The sequence below is a fragment of the Urocampus carinirostris genome, chromosome 1 (genome assembly GCF_059441175.1).
Source record: "Urocampus carinirostris isolate Australia breed hairy pipefish chromosome 1, RoL_Ucar_1.0, whole genome shotgun sequence".
NCBI lineage: Eukaryota > Metazoa > Chordata > Actinopteri > Syngnathiformes > Syngnathidae > Urocampus > Urocampus carinirostris.
Window position 1 is genome coordinate 53,258,950 of NC_142349.1, and position 18,684 is coordinate 53,277,633.

At 42.4% G+C, this 18,684-nt stretch overlaps 23 non-coding genes and 5 pseudogenes across 23 annotated transcripts; all 28 read left to right on the top strand.

The window, feature by feature from the left end:
- The first annotated feature begins 4,624 nt into the window (after positions 1-4,624).
- On the top strand, positions 4,625-4,733 carry LOC148375362 (5S ribosomal RNA; annotated as a pseudogene).
- Positions 4,734-4,955: 222 nt separating this feature from the next.
- On the top strand, positions 4,956-5,074 carry LOC148375363 (5S ribosomal RNA). The gene has a single exon (XR_015847792.1). It is a non-coding gene; the product is annotated as a 5S ribosomal RNA (ribosomal RNA).
- A 1,484-nt stretch (positions 5,075-6,558) lies between these two features.
- LOC148375364 (5S ribosomal RNA) lies at positions 6,559-6,667 on the top strand (annotated as a pseudogene).
- Positions 6,668-6,889: 222 nt separating this feature from the next.
- Positions 6,890-7,008, top strand: LOC148375365 (5S ribosomal RNA). The gene has a single exon (XR_015847388.1). It is a non-coding gene; the product is annotated as a 5S ribosomal RNA (ribosomal RNA).
- A 222-nt stretch (positions 7,009-7,230) lies between these two features.
- Positions 7,231-7,349, top strand: LOC148375366 (5S ribosomal RNA). Its single transcript, XR_015849402.1, has one exon. It is a non-coding gene; the product is annotated as a 5S ribosomal RNA (ribosomal RNA).
- A 222-nt stretch (positions 7,350-7,571) lies between these two features.
- Positions 7,572-7,690, top strand: LOC148375367 (5S ribosomal RNA). The gene has a single exon (XR_015847900.1). It is a non-coding gene; the product is annotated as a 5S ribosomal RNA (ribosomal RNA).
- Positions 7,691-7,912: 222 nt separating this feature from the next.
- Positions 7,913-8,031, top strand: LOC148375368 (5S ribosomal RNA). The gene has a single exon (XR_015847666.1). It is a non-coding gene; the product is annotated as a 5S ribosomal RNA (ribosomal RNA).
- A 222-nt stretch (positions 8,032-8,253) lies between these two features.
- On the top strand, positions 8,254-8,372 carry LOC148375369 (5S ribosomal RNA). The gene has a single exon (XR_015848035.1). It is a non-coding gene; the product is annotated as a 5S ribosomal RNA (ribosomal RNA).
- A 222-nt stretch (positions 8,373-8,594) lies between these two features.
- On the top strand, positions 8,595-8,713 carry LOC148375370 (5S ribosomal RNA). Its single transcript, XR_015848042.1, has one exon. It is a non-coding gene; the product is annotated as a 5S ribosomal RNA (ribosomal RNA).
- Positions 8,714-8,935: 222 nt separating this feature from the next.
- LOC148375371 (5S ribosomal RNA) lies at positions 8,936-9,054 on the top strand. Its single transcript, XR_015847476.1, has one exon. It is a non-coding gene; the product is annotated as a 5S ribosomal RNA (ribosomal RNA).
- Positions 9,055-9,450: 396 nt separating this feature from the next.
- On the top strand, positions 9,451-9,559 carry LOC148375372 (5S ribosomal RNA; annotated as a pseudogene).
- Positions 9,560-9,781: 222 nt separating this feature from the next.
- On the top strand, positions 9,782-9,890 carry LOC148375373 (5S ribosomal RNA; annotated as a pseudogene).
- A 220-nt stretch (positions 9,891-10,110) lies between these two features.
- Positions 10,111-10,229, top strand: LOC148375374 (5S ribosomal RNA). The gene has a single exon (XR_015847255.1). It is a non-coding gene; the product is annotated as a 5S ribosomal RNA (ribosomal RNA).
- A 222-nt stretch (positions 10,230-10,451) lies between these two features.
- On the top strand, positions 10,452-10,570 carry LOC148375375 (5S ribosomal RNA). Its single transcript, XR_015849427.1, has one exon. It is a non-coding gene; the product is annotated as a 5S ribosomal RNA (ribosomal RNA).
- Positions 10,571-10,791: 221 nt separating this feature from the next.
- LOC148375376 (5S ribosomal RNA) lies at positions 10,792-10,910 on the top strand. Its single transcript, XR_015849364.1, has one exon. It is a non-coding gene; the product is annotated as a 5S ribosomal RNA (ribosomal RNA).
- Positions 10,911-11,131: 221 nt separating this feature from the next.
- LOC148375377 (5S ribosomal RNA) lies at positions 11,132-11,250 on the top strand. Its single transcript, XR_015849365.1, has one exon. It is a non-coding gene; the product is annotated as a 5S ribosomal RNA (ribosomal RNA).
- Positions 11,251-11,470: 220 nt separating this feature from the next.
- LOC148375378 (5S ribosomal RNA) lies at positions 11,471-11,589 on the top strand. Its single transcript, XR_015849392.1, has one exon. It is a non-coding gene; the product is annotated as a 5S ribosomal RNA (ribosomal RNA).
- Positions 11,590-11,811: 222 nt separating this feature from the next.
- On the top strand, positions 11,812-11,930 carry LOC148375379 (5S ribosomal RNA). The gene has a single exon (XR_015849110.1). It is a non-coding gene; the product is annotated as a 5S ribosomal RNA (ribosomal RNA).
- A 222-nt stretch (positions 11,931-12,152) lies between these two features.
- Positions 12,153-12,271, top strand: LOC148375380 (5S ribosomal RNA). Its single transcript, XR_015849111.1, has one exon. It is a non-coding gene; the product is annotated as a 5S ribosomal RNA (ribosomal RNA).
- A 222-nt stretch (positions 12,272-12,493) lies between these two features.
- On the top strand, positions 12,494-12,612 carry LOC148375381 (5S ribosomal RNA). Its single transcript, XR_015847904.1, has one exon. It is a non-coding gene; the product is annotated as a 5S ribosomal RNA (ribosomal RNA).
- Positions 12,613-12,834: 222 nt separating this feature from the next.
- Positions 12,835-12,953, top strand: LOC148375382 (5S ribosomal RNA). The gene has a single exon (XR_015847796.1). It is a non-coding gene; the product is annotated as a 5S ribosomal RNA (ribosomal RNA).
- A 222-nt stretch (positions 12,954-13,175) lies between these two features.
- LOC148375383 (5S ribosomal RNA) lies at positions 13,176-13,294 on the top strand. The gene has a single exon (XR_015849112.1). It is a non-coding gene; the product is annotated as a 5S ribosomal RNA (ribosomal RNA).
- A 222-nt stretch (positions 13,295-13,516) lies between these two features.
- Positions 13,517-13,635, top strand: LOC148375384 (5S ribosomal RNA). Its single transcript, XR_015849113.1, has one exon. It is a non-coding gene; the product is annotated as a 5S ribosomal RNA (ribosomal RNA).
- A 221-nt stretch (positions 13,636-13,856) lies between these two features.
- On the top strand, positions 13,857-13,975 carry LOC148375385 (5S ribosomal RNA). The gene has a single exon (XR_015848063.1). It is a non-coding gene; the product is annotated as a 5S ribosomal RNA (ribosomal RNA).
- Positions 13,976-14,199: 224 nt separating this feature from the next.
- On the top strand, positions 14,200-14,318 carry LOC148375386 (5S ribosomal RNA). The gene has a single exon (XR_015847764.1). It is a non-coding gene; the product is annotated as a 5S ribosomal RNA (ribosomal RNA).
- Positions 14,319-14,540: 222 nt separating this feature from the next.
- On the top strand, positions 14,541-14,659 carry LOC148375387 (5S ribosomal RNA). Its single transcript, XR_015849114.1, has one exon. It is a non-coding gene; the product is annotated as a 5S ribosomal RNA (ribosomal RNA).
- A 222-nt stretch (positions 14,660-14,881) lies between these two features.
- Positions 14,882-15,000, top strand: LOC148375388 (5S ribosomal RNA). The gene has a single exon (XR_015849428.1). It is a non-coding gene; the product is annotated as a 5S ribosomal RNA (ribosomal RNA).
- A 222-nt stretch (positions 15,001-15,222) lies between these two features.
- LOC148375389 (5S ribosomal RNA) lies at positions 15,223-15,331 on the top strand (annotated as a pseudogene).
- Positions 15,332-18,684: the final 3,353 nt, after the last annotated feature.

Below are 18,684 nucleotides of genomic sequence, written 5' to 3' on the forward strand. Positions count from 1 at the left end.
CGGCGCTTCTACCCGGGCACGTCCGTTGAAGATGGAACAAGATTCATTAAAGTAAAATTCCCGAAAGATGTAGCCTCCCTGCCGTATTCCACTAGATTTGAAACTCCGAACGGTCCCCGGTACTGCCGGGTGATTCACGACCGGCAGGTGAAGATCTGCCGGTTGTGCATGAACCCTGGTCACGTGCTGCGGGAATGTCCGGAGTTTACGTGCAGGGAGTGCTTACAGCAGGGTCACTATGCCCGGGAATGCGTCGCTCTCAGATGCCCTGATTGCTGCCGTGCATTCATACACTGTACATGCGTTTCTTCTGCTGAGGGAGAGGGAGAAGTAAGCAAGTTGGAGATAAACATGGTGGCATCAGAGGCGGGGGATGAGGGTCCCTCCCAGGAACCGACACCTGAAGAGGATCCCCCCTGTGCTCAGCCCCCCAGACAACAAGACTCAGAGCGCGAGGACTCAGGCATGGACATTGGGATTTTAACTGGAATAATTGGGGCTGAAACAATGGGGGAGAAGGGGCAGAGGGAGGAGGAGACCCAGACACACAAGGAACTAAATAAAGAAGAATCATTGGATGAAGTTGGAAAAGGAAAAATTAACCGTGACATTTCAAACAAGTGGGGCAATTTTACGACCAAAAGGAAAAGGTTGAAACCAAGTATTAACATAGACAAGGTATTACAAGCACAGGAGAGAAGAAGAAAGGCAAAACAAATAGAAATAACTGGAGGGAGATTTGAGGTTTTACAGGATGATGGTGGTACATAGTAATGGTTGGTTTTATGTTTCTTAAATATTTTGTTGGCTTGAATTATTTATTGCCATTTATTATTTTAATGGGGTGGAATTTTATTTCAATAAACATGAGGGGAGGGGCGAATCCCGAAAAATTACAGAAGTTAATCAGAGAGACTGAGAAAAATGATATTATTTTATTGCAAGAAACGAACTGGACAAGTGTGATAGCGGAGGATTTTAGAAAACGATGGGATGGGGAGGTTTTATTTAATAATTGTGAGGGAAGAGGTAGAGGAGTGGCTTTTTTAATTAAAAGGAATATGGTTGAGGAAGTAACAGAAATATATAATGATAAAAAAGGAAAAATACTAACTATAAGTGTTGGAGAAGGTAATGAGAAAATGAATGTTTGTAACATACATGCACCGAATGAAGAGAAAGAGAAAGTTGAATTTTTTATGAAATTAAAAGTTCTAATCGAGGCTTGGGGGGAAACTGTGGTTGCTGGGGATTTTAATATAGCACTACAGAAAGAAGATGTGGCAGATAATATAGTTTTTAGAGCAGAAAGGGGAAGAAAGGAACTAATACAGGTAATGGAAGAACTCGATTTAATAGATGTATGGAGAGAAAGGAATAAAGGAGTTAGAAAGTTTAGCAGAAGACAAATTGTTTTAGATGAAATTAAGCAAAGCAGAATTGATATTGTTTTGGCAAAAAGTAGTTTTATGGAGAATTTTAAAAGTATTTACTACAGAAGATGTAATTTTAGTGATCATGACTTTATTGTTTTTAATATAGATCTGAATAAAATAGAGAAGGGGCCGGGGGTATGGATTTTAAATACAAAAGTCTTAAAAGACAATTTTTATCAAATGGAAATAGAAAATATAATTGTGAACAGCATAAAGAACATGACAAAGTATGAAAGTAACTTGGGAATATGGTGGGACAATCTAAAGTATGATATTAAAAGACATTCGATTTTGTTTTGTAAAAAACTGAGAAGACAGGAAAGGGGGAGAGAAGAAAAGTTACGAAAAGAACTAGAAGAGGAACTAAAACAAAGTGATGGGAAAAATGAAAACACGAATAAAATTATGGAGATAGAAGATGAACTTAAAAAAATAGAAGAAGAGAAATTCCAGGGAGCTATGATAAGAAGTAGAGCGAAATATATGATTGAAGGCGAACGATGCACAAAGTTCTTTTTTGAACTAGAAAAAAACAGACAGAAAACGGAAGAAATTAAATGTATTAAAAATGGAGAAGGAAAGAGATTGACAGATAAGGACAATATTTTAAAGGAAATAAAAAGATTCTATACCAACTTATTTTCAAAACAAGGTGTGGAAGAGGGTGCAAAAGATTTTTTATTGAATAATATTAAGAGTAAAGTAAGTAAGGAAGATAAAACAATGTGCAATAGAGACATCAATAGTGAAGAAATAGAGAGAGCCATAGATGAGATGAAAAACGGCAGGAGTCCTGGTCTGGATGGCTTACCATGTGAATTTTACAAGGTTTTTAAAGGTTCTCTTGTTCCTGTTTTAAGACAAATGTATGAAGAAGTGTGGAAAGGAGGGGCTCTCAGCTCAAGGATGTCAAGAGGTTTAATTAAAATTATATATAAAAAGAAAGGGGACAGGGAAGAGCTGCAGAATTTTAGACCCATAAGCCTTTTAAATTGTGACTACAAGATTTTGGCGAAGATAATGGCAAACAGACTGAAGCGGGTCTTACCAACAGTCATCCAAACTAACCAGGCTTATGCGGTAATAGGCAGAGACATCTCAGACACAGTTAATGGTGTGAGGGACAAAGTCTGGTACATGGAGAAGGCAGGAGTCAGTGGCTTTTTAATTAATGCAGACTTAGAAAAAGCGTTTGATAGGGTAGAGCACGATTTTCTATTTGCGGTTTTAGAAAGATTTGATTTTGGAGAAAACATAATCCGGTGTCTGAGATGTCTCTACGCTGATGCCAAGAGTTGTGTCAAATGCAATGGTTTTTTAACAGATTTTATTCCTTTAACCAGGTCAATAAGACAGGGCTGTCCACTGTCAGCAATACTTTACTCTTTGGTTGCAGAACCTTTAGGACTTGCGGTCAATGCTGACAATGGAATAAAAGGGGTAAAGATTGAAGGTTTTAAGAATTTTAACACAGAAACCAAAATTTATCAATATGCAGATGACACAACCCTAATTTTAAAAGATGAGCACAGCATTTTTAAAGCGTTGGATGCCATAGAAATATACAGCCGGGGTTCAGGAGCTCGGATGAATGTTGGCAAAACTGAGATTTTAAAATTAGGAAAGCAAACCGCCTTGTCAAGGACACTGCCTTTTAAAGAAGTAAAAGATAACCTTAAAATTCTGGGGGTGAGAATAGGACCAAATGAAAAAGAAACTACGAAACTGATGTGGGAGGAGACAATCGGGAAAATAAGAAATAGATTGGCATTTTGGAAAAGGAGAAGTCTTACTCTGAAGGGAAAAATTTTAGTTGTTAATACACTGTTTTTATCCAAAATATGGAGTGTCCTTGGATCAGAGTGTTTGCCATTGCCCACAGTTAAAACTCTGAAGCAGTATGTGACTGATTTTATTTGGGATGGTAAGCCAGCTAAAATAGCCTATGAGACTCTGATTGGAAGGGTGGAGGAGGGCGGTCTGGGATTGCTCGATCCATCCATAAGACTGAAGGCTCTAAGAATAAAAACTGTTAAAAATTTCATGAGGGAGGGAGACAAAGAATCGACACGAATTCTGGAATACTTTTTAGACAAAACTTTTAAAATGGGGCCTTCAGCCTTGTGGATGAAAACAAAAGAATATATGACAAACAGCATCCCAGACTTTTATAGGGAAGTTTTAAGGGCTTGGAGTGATTTTATAGGACATGTAGTTTTTAAACCGGAGGGAAAGGAAGAAATTTTAAATCAACCCTTGTTCTTAAATCCGAATTTACGAATTGGAGGAGGGAACTTTTACAAGCACTGGTTTGACGCTGGATTCCGAAAAATCAGAGATCTTTTGTACGAGGTCAGACCGGGATTCTTGCCATTTCAGGCTTTCATTGACGAGATTGGTGCAACAGTAGACGAATGAAATGAAGAAAAAATCAGGAATGAGTACATGACAATAAAAAAAGCAGTTCCTAAAGAATGGTGGACAATTATAGAAAGAAATGAAAAGAAACAAGAGGAAGGTCCAATGAGAATAGAGATGAAGGACACAGGGACACCTTTTAGTGCTCTTGTTTTAAAAGACTTCTATTCTGTTTTTAGAGAAATGGCTTTTATACAACCGAGAGCAAATTCTTATTGGGAAAAGATGTTTGTAGATTTTAACACAAAAGATGTGTGGAGAAACATCAGAACCGGTTTGAAATGCCCTTCGTTAGAAAATTTTGATTTCCTTTTAGCCCACAACTGTGTTTTTAATGAAATGAGACTTTTTAAGATGGGACTTGCGAGGGATGAAACATGCAAAATATGCAAGAAGGAGAAAGAGGGCTTAGAAAAGAGAAGAGAAAGAATAAAGTACAAAAAAAAAAAAAAAAAAAAAAATCTCGTCCGATCTCGGAAGCTAAGCAGGGTCGGGCCTGGTTAGTACTTGGATGGGAGACCGCCTGGGAATACCAGGTGCGGTAAGCTTTTTACTTCCAGCAAACTTTTTGGTATTTTTTCTGGCCTCGGAGCAGCCCCTTTTGGACGGATTTGCATTCTTTCACAACCTGTTTGCAAAACAAATAAATGAAGAATTACACACATATTAAACCCCTGTTGTTCTATAAATGGCTACCCCTCTTGGCAAACAGTGGAGTTGCAACTTCCGCGGTGTTGATTATAGATACTGAAAATTCACCCTCTTCTTTCGCTTACGGCCATACTACCCTGAACACGCCCGATCTCGGAAGCTAAGCAGGGTCGGGCCTGGTTAGTACTTGGATGGGAGACCGCCTGGGAATACCAGGTGCTGTAAGCTTTTTACTTCCAGCAAACTTTTTGGTATTTTTTCTGGCCTCGGAGCAGCCCCTTTTGGGCGGATTTGCATTCTTTCACAACCTGTTTGCAAAACAAATAAATGAAGAATTACGCACATATTAAACCCCTGTTGTTCTATAAATGGCTACCCCTCATGCCAAACAGTGGAGTTGCAACTTCCGCGGTGTTGATTATAAATACTGAAAATTCACCCTCTTCTTTCGCTTACGGCCATACTACCCTGAACAGGCCCGATCTCGTCCGATCTCGGAAACTAAGCAGGGTCGGGCCTGGTTAGTACTTGGATGGGAGACCGCCTGGGAATACCAGGTGCTGTAAGCTTTTTACTTCCAGCAAAGACACTGCTGATAAACAAGAGGAGAAGAGGGATGAATTCACTGTTCCGCCTCCAGTTTCTATGGGAAAATGGACCAACAAGGAAAGGGTTCTCATCTTCTCATCGAGAGGTGTTGACTACAGAACGCGACATTTGATGCAAGACATGAGGAGCATCATGCCACATTCAAAAGCAGATACCAAAATGGACAGAAAAGACAAGTTATTTGTGATCAATGAGGTATGTGAGATGAAGAACTGCAATAAGTGCCTATTTTTTGAAGCCAAGAAGAAACAAGATCTCTACATGTGGATATCAAATACTCCTAACGGGCCATCTGCCAAATTCCTGGTTCAGAATATTCACACTCTGGCTGAGCTCAAGATGACTGGGAATTGCCTGAAAGGTTCCAGACCGCTTCTGTCCTTCGATCCTACATTCGACAAGGAGCCTCATTACGCATTACTGAAAGAGCTTTTTATACAGACGTTTTCTACGCCACATTATCACCCAAAAAGCCAACCCTTTGTAGACCATGTCTTCACCTTCACTATTGTGGACGAAAGGATTTGGTTCAGAAACTACCAGATCATTGAGGAGGATGCAGCGCTCGTGGAAATCGGACCACGCTTCGTTTTAAACCTCATAAAAATGTTTCAAGGAAGCTTCGGGGGACCAACGCTTTATGAAAACCCAAACTTCAAGTCGCCAAATAGGCACCGGCGCGAGCTCCGCATAGCAGCAGCGGCCCGTGTGCGTGAGAGGCAGGTCGTGAAGGAGATGCAGAAGATGAAGAAGGCCGAGATCAAGCCAGAGATTGTCAGCGATGTGACCGACAGCGTCTTCGATACGCCGGCACCTGAGAAACCGGTCGTGATTGAGACAGAGCCGCCCGAACGCGTTTCAACAACTAAAAAGAAGGGCAAAATGTTTAAAAGGAACCGGATGCAGAAGGCCCGCCTGTAAATGGACGGACTGTTAAGTGACAGGGAGAGAGTTGAAAGTACATTTATTAACTTCATGTTTTTTTTAGTGTGTGCAACATATCAAGTTGCTTTTTGTCATGTTTCGAACGAAGCTTCATTTCTGCTTTTGATGTTTTGTACATTTTCAGACCAAAAAAAAGTACTGGCATAAAAATCTTAAACCTTTGGGTGAAAGTCAGTTTCAAGTAAAAAAATCTCGTCCGATCTCGGAAGCTAAGCAGGGTCGGGCCTGGTTAGTACTTGGATGGGAGACCGCCTGGGAATACCAGGTGCTGTAAGCTTTTTACTTCCAGCAAACTTTTTGGTATTTTTTCTGGCCTCGGAGAAGCCCCTTTTGGACGGATTTGCATTCTTTCACAACCTGTTTGCAAAACAAATAAATGAAGAATTACGCACATATTAAACCCCTGTTGTTTTATAAATGGCTACCCCTCTTGGCAAACAGTGGCGTTGCAACTTCCGCGGTGTTGATTATAAATACTGAAAATCCACCCTCTTCTTTCGCTTACGGCCATACTACCCTGAACACGCCCGATCTCGGAAGCTAAGCAGGGTCGGGCCTGGTTAGTACTTGGATGGGAGACCGCCTGGGAATACCAAGTGCTGTAAGCTTTTTACTTCCAGCAAACTTTTTGGTATTTTTTCTGGCCTCGGAGCAGCCCCTTTTGGACGGATTTGCATTCTTTCACAACCTGTTTGCAAAACAAATAAATGAAGAATTACGCACATATTAAACCCCTGTTGTTCTATAAATGGCTACTCCTCTTGGCAAACAGTGGAGTTGCAACTTCCGCGGTGTTGATTATAAATACTGAAAATTCACCCTCTTCTTTCGCTTACGGCCATACTACCCTGAACACGCCCGATCTCGTCCGATCTCGGAAGCTAAGCAGGGTCGGGCCTGGTTAGTACTTGGATGGGAGACCGCCTGCGAATACCAGGTGCTGTAAGCTTTTTACTTCCAGCAAACTTTTTGGTATTTTTTCTGGCCTCGGAGCAGCCCCTTTTGGACGGATTTGCATTCTTTCACAACCTGTTTGCAAAACAAATAAATGAAGAATTACGCACATATTAAACCCCTGTTGTTCTATAAATGGTTACCCCTCTTGGCAAACAGTGGAATTGCAACTTCCGCGGTGTTGATTATAAATACTGAAAATTCACCCTCTTCTTTCGCTTACGGCCATACTACCCTGAACACGCCCGATCTCGTCCGATCTCGGAAGCTAAGCAGGGTCGGGCCTGGTTAGTACTTGGATGGGAGACCGCTTGGGAATACCAGGTGCTGTAAGCTTTTTACTTCCAGCAAACTTTTTGGTATTTTTTCTGGCCTCGGAGCAGCCCCTTTTGGACGGATTTGCATTCTTTCACAACCTTTTTGCAAAACAAATAAATGAAGAAATACGCACATATTAAACCATTGTTGTTTTAAAATTTGCTACCCCTCTTGGCAAACAGTGGGGTTGCAACTTCCGCGGTGTTGATTATAAATACTGAAAATTCACCCTCTTCTCTCGCTTATGGCCATACTACCCTGAACCCGCCCGATCTCGTCCGATCTCGGAGGCTAAGCAGGGTCGGGCCTGGTTAGTACTTGGATGGGAGACCGCCTGGGAATACCAGGTGCTGTAAGCTTTTTACTTCCAGCAAACTTTTTGGTATTTTTTCTGGCCTCGGAGCAGCCCCTTTTGGACGGATTTGCATTCTTTCACAACCTGTTTGCAAAACAAATAAATGAAGAATTACGCACATATTAAACCCCTGTTGTTTTATAAATGGCTACCCCTCTTGGCAAACAGTGGCGTTGCAACTTCCGCGGTGTTGATTATAAATACTGAAAATTCACCCTCTTCTTTCGCTTACGGCCATACTACCCTGAACACGCCCGATCTCGTCCGATCTCGGAAACTAAGCAGGGTCGGGCCTGGTTAGTACTTGGATGGGAGACCGCCTGGGAATACCAGGTGCTGTAAGCTTTTTACTTCCAGCAAACTTTTTGGTATTTTTTCTGGCCTCGGAGAAGCCCCTTTTGGACGGATTTGCAATCTTTCACAACCTGTTTGCAAAAGAAATAAATGAAGAATTACGCACATATTAAACCCCTGTTGTTCTATAAATGGCTACCCCTCATGCCAAACAGTGGAGTTGCAACTTCCGCGGTGTTGATTATAAATACTGAAAATTCACCCTCTTCTTTCGCTTACGGCCATACTACCCTGAACACGCCCGATCTCGTCCGATCTCGGAAACTATGCAGGGTCGGGCCTGGTTAGTACTTGGATGGGAGACCGCCTGGGAATACCAGGTGCTGTAAGCTTTTTACTTCCAGCAAACTTTTTGGTATTTTTTCTGGCCTCGGAGCAGCCCCTTTTGGACGGATTTGCATTCTTTCACAACCTTTTTGCAAAACAAATAAATGAAGAAATACGCACATATTAAACCATTGTTGTTTTATAATTTGCTACCCCTCTTGGCAAACAGTGGGGTTGCAACTTCCGCGGTGTTGATTATAAATACTGAAAATTCACCCTCTTCTCTCGCTTACGGCCATACTACCCTGAACCCGCCCGATCTCGTCCGATCTCGGAAGCTAAGCAGGGTCGGGCCTGGTTAGTACTTGGATGGGAGACCGCCTGGGAATACCGGGTGCTCTAAGCTTTTTACTTCCAGCAAACTTTTTGGTATTTTTTCTGGCCTCGGAGCAGCCCCTTTCTGACGGATTTGCATTCTTTCACAACCTGTTTGCAAAACAAATAAATGAAGAATTACGCACATATTAAACCCCTGTTGTTTTATAAATGGCTACCCCTCTTGGCAAACAGTGGAGTTGCAACTTCCGCGGTGTTGATTATAAATACTGAAAATTCACCCTCTTCTCTCGCTTACGGTCATACTACCCTGAACCCGCCCGATCTCGTCCGATCTCGGAAGCTAAGCAGGGTCGGGCCTGGTTAGTACTTGGATGGGAGACCGCCTGGGAATACCAGGTGCTGTAAGCTTTTTACTTCCAGCAAACTTTTTGGTATTTTTTCTGGCCTCGGAGCAGCCCCTTTTGGACGGATTTGCATTCTTTCACAACCTGTTTGCAAAACAAATAAATGAAGAATTACAGACTGGGAGGTTCGGGTTCGCGCCCCGGCCGAGTCATTCCTAAGACTTAAAAAGTGGTCGGCGGCGCCCTCTCTTGGCTGCGGCTGCATCGGGTCAGATGCAATCGACATTTCGTTCTGTGTACATTGTTACACAGAATGACAATACAAGGAAATTATTATTATTATTATTATTATTATATTAAACCCCTGTTGTTCTATAAATGGCTACCCCTCTTGGCAAACAGTGGAGTTGCAACTTCCGCGGTGTTGATTATAAATACTGAAAATTCACCCTCTTCTTTCGCTTACGGCCATACTACCCTGAAAACGTCCGATCTCGGAAGCTAAGCAGGGTCGGGCCTGGTTAGTACTTGGATGGGAGACCGCCTGGGAATACCAGGTGCTGTAAGCTTTTTACTTCCAGCAAGCTTTTTGGTATTTTTTCTGGCCTCGGAGCAGCCCCTTTTGGACGGATTTGCATTCTTTCACAACCTTTTTGCAAAACAAATAAATGAAGAAATACGCACATATTAAACCCCTGTTGTTCTATTAATGGCTACCCCTCTTGGCAAACAGTGGAGTTGCAACTTCCACGGTGTTGATTATAAATACTGAAAATTCACCCTCTTCTTTCGCTTACGGCCATACTACCCTGAACACGCCCGATCTCGGAAGCTAAGCAGGGTCGGGCCTGGTTAGTACTTGGATGGGAGACCGCCTGGGAATACCAGGTGCTGTAAGCTTTTTACTTCCAGCAAACTTTTTGGTATTTTTTCTGGCCTCGGAGCAGCCCCTTTTGGACGGATTTGCATTCTTTCACAACCTGTTTGCAAAACAAATAAATGAAGAATTACACATATTAAACCCCTGTTGTTCTATAAATGGCTACCCCTCTTGGCAAACAGTGGAGTTGCAACTTCCGCGGTGTTGATTATAAATACTGAAAATTCACCCCCTTCTCTCGCTTACGGCCATACTACCCTGAACACGCCCGATCTCGTCTGATCTCGGAAGCTAAGCAGGGTCGGGCCTGGTTAGTACTTGGATGGGAGACCGCCTGGGAATACCAGGTGCTGTAAGCTTTTTACTTCCAGCAAACTTTTTGGTATTTTTTCTGGCCTCGGAGCAGCCCCTTTTGGACGGATTTGCATTCTTTCACAACCTGTTTGCAAAACAAATAAATGAAGAATTACGCACATATTAAACCCCTGTTGTTCTATAAATTGCTACCCCTCTTGGCAAACAGTGGAGTTGCAACTTCCGCGGTGTTGATTATAAATACTGAAAATTCACCCTCTTCTTTCGCTTACGGCCATACTACCCTGAACACGCCCGATCTCGTCCGATCTCGGAAGCTAAGCAGGGTCGGGCCCGGTTAGTACTTGGATGGGAGACCGCCTGGGAATACCAGGTGCTGTAAGCTTTTTACTTCCAGCAAGCTTTTTGGTATTTTTTCTGGCCTCGGAGCAGCCCCTTTTGGACGGATTTGCATTCTTTCACAACCTTTTTGCAAAACAAATAAATGAAGAATTACACACATATTAAACCCCTATTGTTTTATAAATGGCTACCCCTCTTGGCACACAGTGGCGTTGCAACTTCCGTGGTGTGATTATAAATACTGAAAATTCTCCTTATTCTTTCGCTTACGGCCATACTACCCTGAACACTCCCGATCTCGTCCGATCTCGGAAGCTAAGCAGGGTCGGGCCTGGTTAGTACTTGGATGGGAGACCGCCTGGGAATACCAGGTGCTGTAAGCTTTTTACTTCCAGCAAGCTTTTTGGTATTTTTTCTGGCCTCGGAGCAGCCCCTTTTGGACGGATTTGCATTCTTTCACAACCTTTTTGCAAAACAAATAAATGAAGAATTACACACATATTAAACCCCTATTGTTTTATAAATGGCTACCCCTCTTGGCACACAGTGGCGTTGCAACTTCCGTGGTGTGATTATAAATACTGAAAATTCTCCTTATTCTTTCGCTTACGGCCATACTACCCTGAACACTCCCGATCTCGTCCGATCTCGGAAGCTAAGCAGGGTCGGGCCTGGTTAGTACTTGGATGGGAGACCGCCTGGGAATACCAGGTGCTGTAAGCTTTTTACTTCCAGCAAACTTTTTGGTATTTTTTCTGGCCTCGGAGCAGCCCCTTTTGGACGGATTTGCATTCTTTCACAACCTGTTTGCAAAACAAATAAATGAAGAATTACACATATTAAACCCCTGTTGTTCTATAAATGGCTACCCCTCTTGGCAAACAGTGGAGTTGCAACTTCCGCGGTGTTGATTATAAATACTGAAAATTCACCCTCTTCTTTCGCTTACGGCCATACTACCCTGAAAACGCCCGATCTCGTCCGATCTCGGAAGCTAAGCAGGGTCGGGCCTGGTTAGTACTTGGATGGGAGACCGCCTGGGAATACCAGGTGCTGTAAGCTTTTTACTTCCAGCAAGCTTTTTGGTATTTTTTCTGGCCTCGGAGCAGCCCCTTTTGGACGGATTTGCATTCTTTCACAACCTGTTTGCAAAACAAATAAATGAAGAATTACACACATATTAAACCCCTGTTGTTTTATAAATGGCTACCCCTCTTGGCAAACAGTGGAGTTGCAACTTCCACGGTGTTGATTATAAATACTGAAAATCCACCCTCTTCTTTCGCTTACGGCCATACTACCCTGAACACGCCCGATCTCGTCCGATCTCGGAAGCTAAGCAGGGTCGGGCCTGGTTAGTACTTGGATGGGAGACCGCCTGGGAATACCAGGTGCTGTAAGCTTTTTACTTCCAGCAAACTTTTTGGTATTTTTTCTGGCCTCGGAGCAGCCCCTTTTGGACGGATTTGCATTCTTTCACAACCTTTTTGCAAAACAAATAAATGAAGAATTACGCACATATTAAACCACTGTTGTTTTATAATTTGCTACCCCTCTTGGCACACAGTGGAGTTGCAACTTCCGCGGTGTTGATTATAAATACTGAAAATCCACCCTCTTCTTTCGCTTACGGCCATACTACCCTGAACACGCCCGATCTCGTCCGATCTCGGAAGCTAAGCAGGGTCGGGCCTGGTTAGTACTTGGATGGGAGACCGCCTGGGAATACCAGGTGCTGTAAGCTTTTTACTTCCAGCAAACTTTTTGGTATTTTTTCTGGCCTCGGAGCAGCCCCTTTTGGACGGATTTGCATTCTTTCACAACCTTTTTGCAAAACAAATAAATGAAGAAATACGAACATATTAAACCATTGTTGTTTTATAATTTGCTACCCCTCTTGGCAAACAGTGGGGTTGCAACATCCGCGGTGTTGATTATAAATACTGAAAATTCACCCTCTTCTCTCGCTTACGGCCATACTACACTGAACACGCCCGATCTCGTCCGATCTCGGAAGCTAAGCAGGGTCGGGCCTGGTTAGTACTTGGATGGGAGACCGCCTGGGAATACCAGGTGCTGTAAGATTTTTACTTCCAGCAAACTTTTTGGTATTTTTTCTGGCCTCGGAGCAGCCCCTTTTGGACGGATTTGCATTCTTTCACAACCTGTTTGCAAAACAAATAAATGAAGAAATACGAACATATTAAACCATTGTTGTTTTATAATTTGCTACCCCTCTTGGCAAACAGTGGGGTTGCAACTTCCGCGGTGTTGATTATAAATACTGAAAATTCACCCTCTTCTCTCGCTTACGGCCATACTACCCTGAACACGCCCGACCTCGTCCGATCTCGGTAGCTAAGCAGGGTCGGGCCTGGTTAGTACTTGGATGGGAGACCGCCTGGGAATACCAGGTGCTGTAAGCTTTTTACTTCCAGCAAACTTTTTGGTATTTTTTCTGGCCTCGGAGCAGCCCCTTTTGGACGGATTTGCATTCTTTCACAACCTTTTTGCAAAACAAATAAATGAAGAAATACGAACATATTAAACCATTGTTGTTTTATAATTTGCTACCCCTCTTGGCACACAGTGGAGTTGCAACTTCCGCGGTGTTGATTATAAATACTGAAAATCCACCCTCTTCTTTCGCTTACGGCCATACTACCCTGAACACGCCCGATCTCGTCCGATCTCGGAAGCTAAGCAGGGTCGGGCCTGGTTAGTACTTGGATGGGAGACCGCCTGGGAATACCAGGTGCTGTAAGCTTTTTACTTCCAGCAAACTTTTTGGTATTTTTTCTGGCCTCGGAGCAGCCCCTTTTGGACGGATTTGCATTCTTTCACAACCTTTTTGCAAAACAAATAAATGAAGAAATACGAACATATTAAACCATTGTTGTTTTATAATTTGCTACCCCTCTTGGCAAACAGTGGGGTTGCAACATCCGCGGTGTTGATTATAAATACTGAAAATTCACCCTCTTCTCTCGCTTACGGCCATACTACCCTGAACACGCCCGATCTCGTCCGATCTCGGAAGCTAAGCAGGGTCGGGCCTGGTTAGTACTTGGATGGGAGACCGCCTGGGAATACCAGGTGCTGTAAGCTTTTTACTTCCAGCAAACTTTTTGGTATTTTTTCTGGCCTCGGAGCAGCCCCTTTTGGACGGATTTGCATTCTTTCACAACCTTTTTGCAAAACAAATAAATGAAGAATTACGCACATATTAAACCACTGTTGTTTTATAATTTGCTACCCCTCTTGGCACACAGTGGGGTTGCAACTTCCGTGGTGTAATTATAAATACTAAAAATTCTCCCTCTTCTTTCGCTTACGACCATACTACCCTGAACACGCCCGATCTCGTCCGATCTCGGTAGCTAAGCAGGGTCGGGCCTGCTTAGTACTTGGATGGGAGACCGCCTGGGAATACCAGGTGCTGTAAGCTTTTTACTTCCAGCAAACTTTTTTCGTATTTTTTCTGGCCTCGGAGCAGCCCCTTTTGGACGGATACAGCATTATTTCACAACCTGTTTGCAAAACAAATAAATGAAGAATTACACACATATTAAACCCCTGTTGTTTTATAAATGGCTACCCCTCTTGGCAAACAGTGGCGTTGCAACTTCCCTGGTGTTGATTATAAATACTGAAAATTCACCCTCTTCTTTCGCTTACGGCCATACTACCCTGAACACGCCCGATCTCGTCCGATCTCGGAAGCTAGGCAGGGTCGGGCCTGGTTAGTACTTGGATGGGAGACCGCCTGGGAATACCAGGTGCTGTAAGCTTTTTACTTCCAGCAAAGTTTTTGGTATTTTTTCTGGCCTCGGAGCAGCCCCTTTTGGACGGATTTGCATTCTTTCACAACCGGTTTGCAAAACATATAAATGAAGAATTACACACATATTAAACCCCTGTTGTTTTATAATTGGCTACCCCTCTTGGCAAACAGTGGCGCTGCAACTTCCGCAGTGTTGATTATAAATACTAAAAATTCTCCGTCTACTTTTGCTTACGGCCATACTACCCTGAACACGCCCGATCTCGTCCGATCTCGGAAGCTAAGCAGGGTCGGGCCTGGTTAGTACTTGGATGGGAGACCGCCTGGGAATACCAGGTGCTGTAAGCTTTTTACTTCCAGCAAACTTTTTGGTATTTTTTCTGGCCTCGGAGCAGCCCCTTTTGGACGGATTTGCATTCTTTCACAACCTTTTTGCAAAACAAATAAATGAAGAAATACGAACATATTAAACCATTGTTGTTTTATAATTTGCTTCCCCTCTTGGCAAACAGTGGGGTTGCAACTTCCGCGGTGTTGATTATAAATACTGAAAATTCACCCTCTTCTTTCGCTTACGGCCATACTACCCTGAACACGCCCGATCTCGTCCGATCTCGGAAGCTAAGCAGGGTCGGGCCCGGTTAGTACTTGGATGGGAGACCGCCTGGGAATACCAGGTGCTGTAAGCTTTTTACTTCCAGCAAGCTTTTTGGTATTTTTTCTGGCCTCGGAGCAGCCCCTTTTGGACGGATTTGCATTCTTTCACAACCTTTTTGCAAAACAAATAAATGAAGAAATACGCACATATTAAACCCCTGTTGTTCTATTAATGGCTACCCCTCTTGGCAAACAGTGGAGTTGCAACTTCCGCGGTGTTGATTATAAATACTGAAAATTCACCCTCTTCTTTCGCTTACGGCCATACTACCCTGAACACGCCCGATCTCGGAAGCTAAGCAGGGTCGGGCCTGGTTAGTACTTGGATGGGAGACCGCCTGGGAATACCAGGTGCTGTAAGCTTTTTACTTCCAGCAAACTTTTTGGTATTTTTTCTGGCCTCGGAGCAGCCCCTTTTGGACGGATTTGCATTCTTTCACAACCTTTTTGCAAAACAAATAAATGAAGAAATACGAACATATTAAACCATTGTTGTTTTATAATTTGCTACCCCTCTTGGCAAACAGTGGGGTTGCAACTTCCGCGGTGTTGATTATAAATACTGAAAATTCACCCTCTTCTCTCGCTTACGGCCATACTACCCTGAACACGCCCACTTCCTGGTTTGTGTTTGTGAGTTGATGGCTGCAGTAGGGAGAGGAAGGCTCTCCCCATTCTTTGTTGGTTTTCTTATTTATTTGAAGGTTTATTTAAAAGTTTAAGTGCTTTATTTATTTATTTATTTATTTATTTATTTTCGTTTTTGCGTCCCCAGCAGACTTAGTTTCTGTCTGGGGAGCCTTTTTTTGGTTCTCTCTTTTTTGAACAAACAATGGACAGACCGCATGGCATCGAGTTTGGAGTGGAAGCGGGCAAGCGTGTTGTGGATTTGCCCCCAGGAACTGATGGATGTAGTGAAGTGAAACTGGACAATGGAAAACCGACAACGACAATGGACTGTGATTCAAACAAGGTATTTAAAAAGTTGCTAATTATGAATGAAACCGGACTGGATACAAGGAAAAAGAGTATAGACAATGATTTCAACAAGGTAGCTCGGCATGGAGGGAAAGAAAGTGAGGCGGATGGAAATAATATGAATGGATTAATTAACAAAACAACTGAAATGATTGTACAAGGACAGAATAATGATGCGGATAAAATGAACAATGGATTGGACATGAGGAGAAAGAAGGAATATAACATGCGTGATGGAGAAAAGAGAAATAAGCAAGAAACAAAAAAAGATATGGAGAATGTGAAAGGGCTAAGACAAAGAAAATATTTGGAAGAACTGACAATGCTTTTGGAAACAGAGGAGATTGAAAACATAACACCAATTGACTTAATTAAAGAAATCGAGAAGATGGTGGGTACGGGGAAGCTACTGGTACTACGGGCTACACAAAATAAACAATATGAAGCGACGTTGGAAAATGAGGAGGCATGTGAAATTTTAGATGGGGGTCTCTTATGCAAAGGGGTTCTAATTCAGACTAAAAGACTACAAGTTAACGAAGTTATGGTCTCCTTCCTACAACTGCCCCCATTCATAACAGATGAAGAGGTGTTGGAAAAGCTGCAGAGGTGGAGAGTGGACCCTGTCCTCCCATTGAGGCGGCGCTTCTACCCGGGCACGTCCGTTGAAGATGGAACAAGATTCATTAAAGTAAAATTCCCGAAAGATGTAGCCTCCCTGCCGTATTCCACTAGATTTGAAACTCCGAACGGTCCCCGGTACTGCCGGGTGATTCACGACCGGCAGGTGAAGATCTGCCGGTTGTGCATGAACCCTGGTCACGTGCTGCGGGAATGTCCGGAGTTTACGTGCAGGGAGTGCTTACAGCAGGGTCACTATGCCCGGGAATGCGTCGCTCTCAGATGCCCTGATTGCTGCCGTGCATTCATACACTGTACATGCGTTTCTTCTGCTGAGGGAGAGGGAGAAGTAAGCAAGTTGGAGATAAACATGGTGGCATCAGAGGCGGGGGATGAGGGTCCCTCCCAGGAACCGACACCTGAAGAGGATCCCCCCTGTGCTCAGCCCCCCAGACAACAAGACTCAGAGCGCGAGGACTCAGGCATGGACATTGGGATTTTAACTGGAATAATTGGGGCTGAAACAATGGGGGAGAAGGGGCAGAGGGAGGAGGAGACCCAGACACACAAGGAACTAAATAAAGAAGAATCATTGGATGAAGTTGGAAAAGGAAAAATTAACCGTGACATTTCAAACAAGTGGGGCAATTTTACGACCAAAAGGAAAAGGTTGAAACCAAGTATTAACATAGACAAGGTATTACAAGCACAGGAGAGAAGAAGAAAGGCAAAACAAATAGAAATAACTGGAGGGAGATTTGAGGTTTTACAGGATGATGGTGGTACATAGTAATGGTTGGTTTTATGTTTCTTAAATATTTTGTTGGCTTGAATTATTTATTGCCATTTATTATTTTAATGGGGTGGAATTTTATTTCAATAAACATGAGGGGAGGGGCGAATCCCGAAAAATTACAGAAGTTAATCAGAGAGACTGAGAAAAATGATATTATTTTATTGCAAGAAACGAACTGGACAAGTGTGATAGCGGAGGATTTTAGAAAACGATGGGATGGGGAGGTTTTATTTAATAATTGTGAGGGAAGAGGTAGAGGAGTGGCTTTTTTAATTAAAAGGAATATGGTTGAGGAAGTAACAGAAATATATAATGATAAAAAAGGAAAAATACTAACTATAAGTGTTGGAGAAGGTAATGAGAAAATGAATGTTTGTAACATACATGCACCGAATGAAGAGAAAGAGAAAGTTGAATTTTTTATGAAATTAAAAGTTCTAATCGAGGCTTGGGGGGAAACTGTGGTTGCTGGGGATTTTAATATAGCACTACAGAAAGAAGATGTGGCAGATAATATAGTTTTTAGAGCAGAAAGGGGAAGAAAGGAACTAATACAGGTAATGGAAGAACTCGATTTAATAGATGTATGGAGAGAAAGGAATAAAGGAGTTAGAAAGTTTAGCAGAAGACAAATTGTTTTAGATGAAATTAAGCAAAGCAGAATTGATATTGTTTTGGCAAAAAGTAGTTTTATGGAGAATTTTAAAAGTATTTACTACAGAAGATGTAATTTTAGTGATCATGACTTTATTGTTTTTAATATAGATCTGAATAAAATAGAGAAGGGGCCGGGGGTATGGATTTTAAATACAAAAGTCTTAAAAGACAATTTTTATCAAATGGAAATAGAAAATATAATTGTGAACAGCATAAAGAACATGACAAAGTATGAAAGTAACTTGGGAATATGGTGGGACAATCTAAAGTATGATATTAAAAGACATTCGATTTTGTTTTGTAAAAAACTGAGAAGACAGGAAAGGGGGAGAGAAGAAAAGTTACGAAAAGAACTAGAAGAGGAACTAAAACAAAGTGATGGGAAAAATGAAAACACGAATAAAATTATGGAGATAGAAGATGAACTTAAAAAAATAGAAGAAGAGAAATTCCAGGGAGCTATGATAAGAAGTAGAGCGAAATATATGATTGAAGGCGAACGATGCACAAAGTTCTTTTTTGAACTAGAAAAAAACAGACAGAAAACGGAAGAAATTAAATGTATTAAAAATGGAGAAGGAAAGAGATTGACAGATAAGGACAATATTTTAAAGGAAATAAAAAGATTCTATACCAACTTATTTTCAAAACAAGGTGTGGAAGA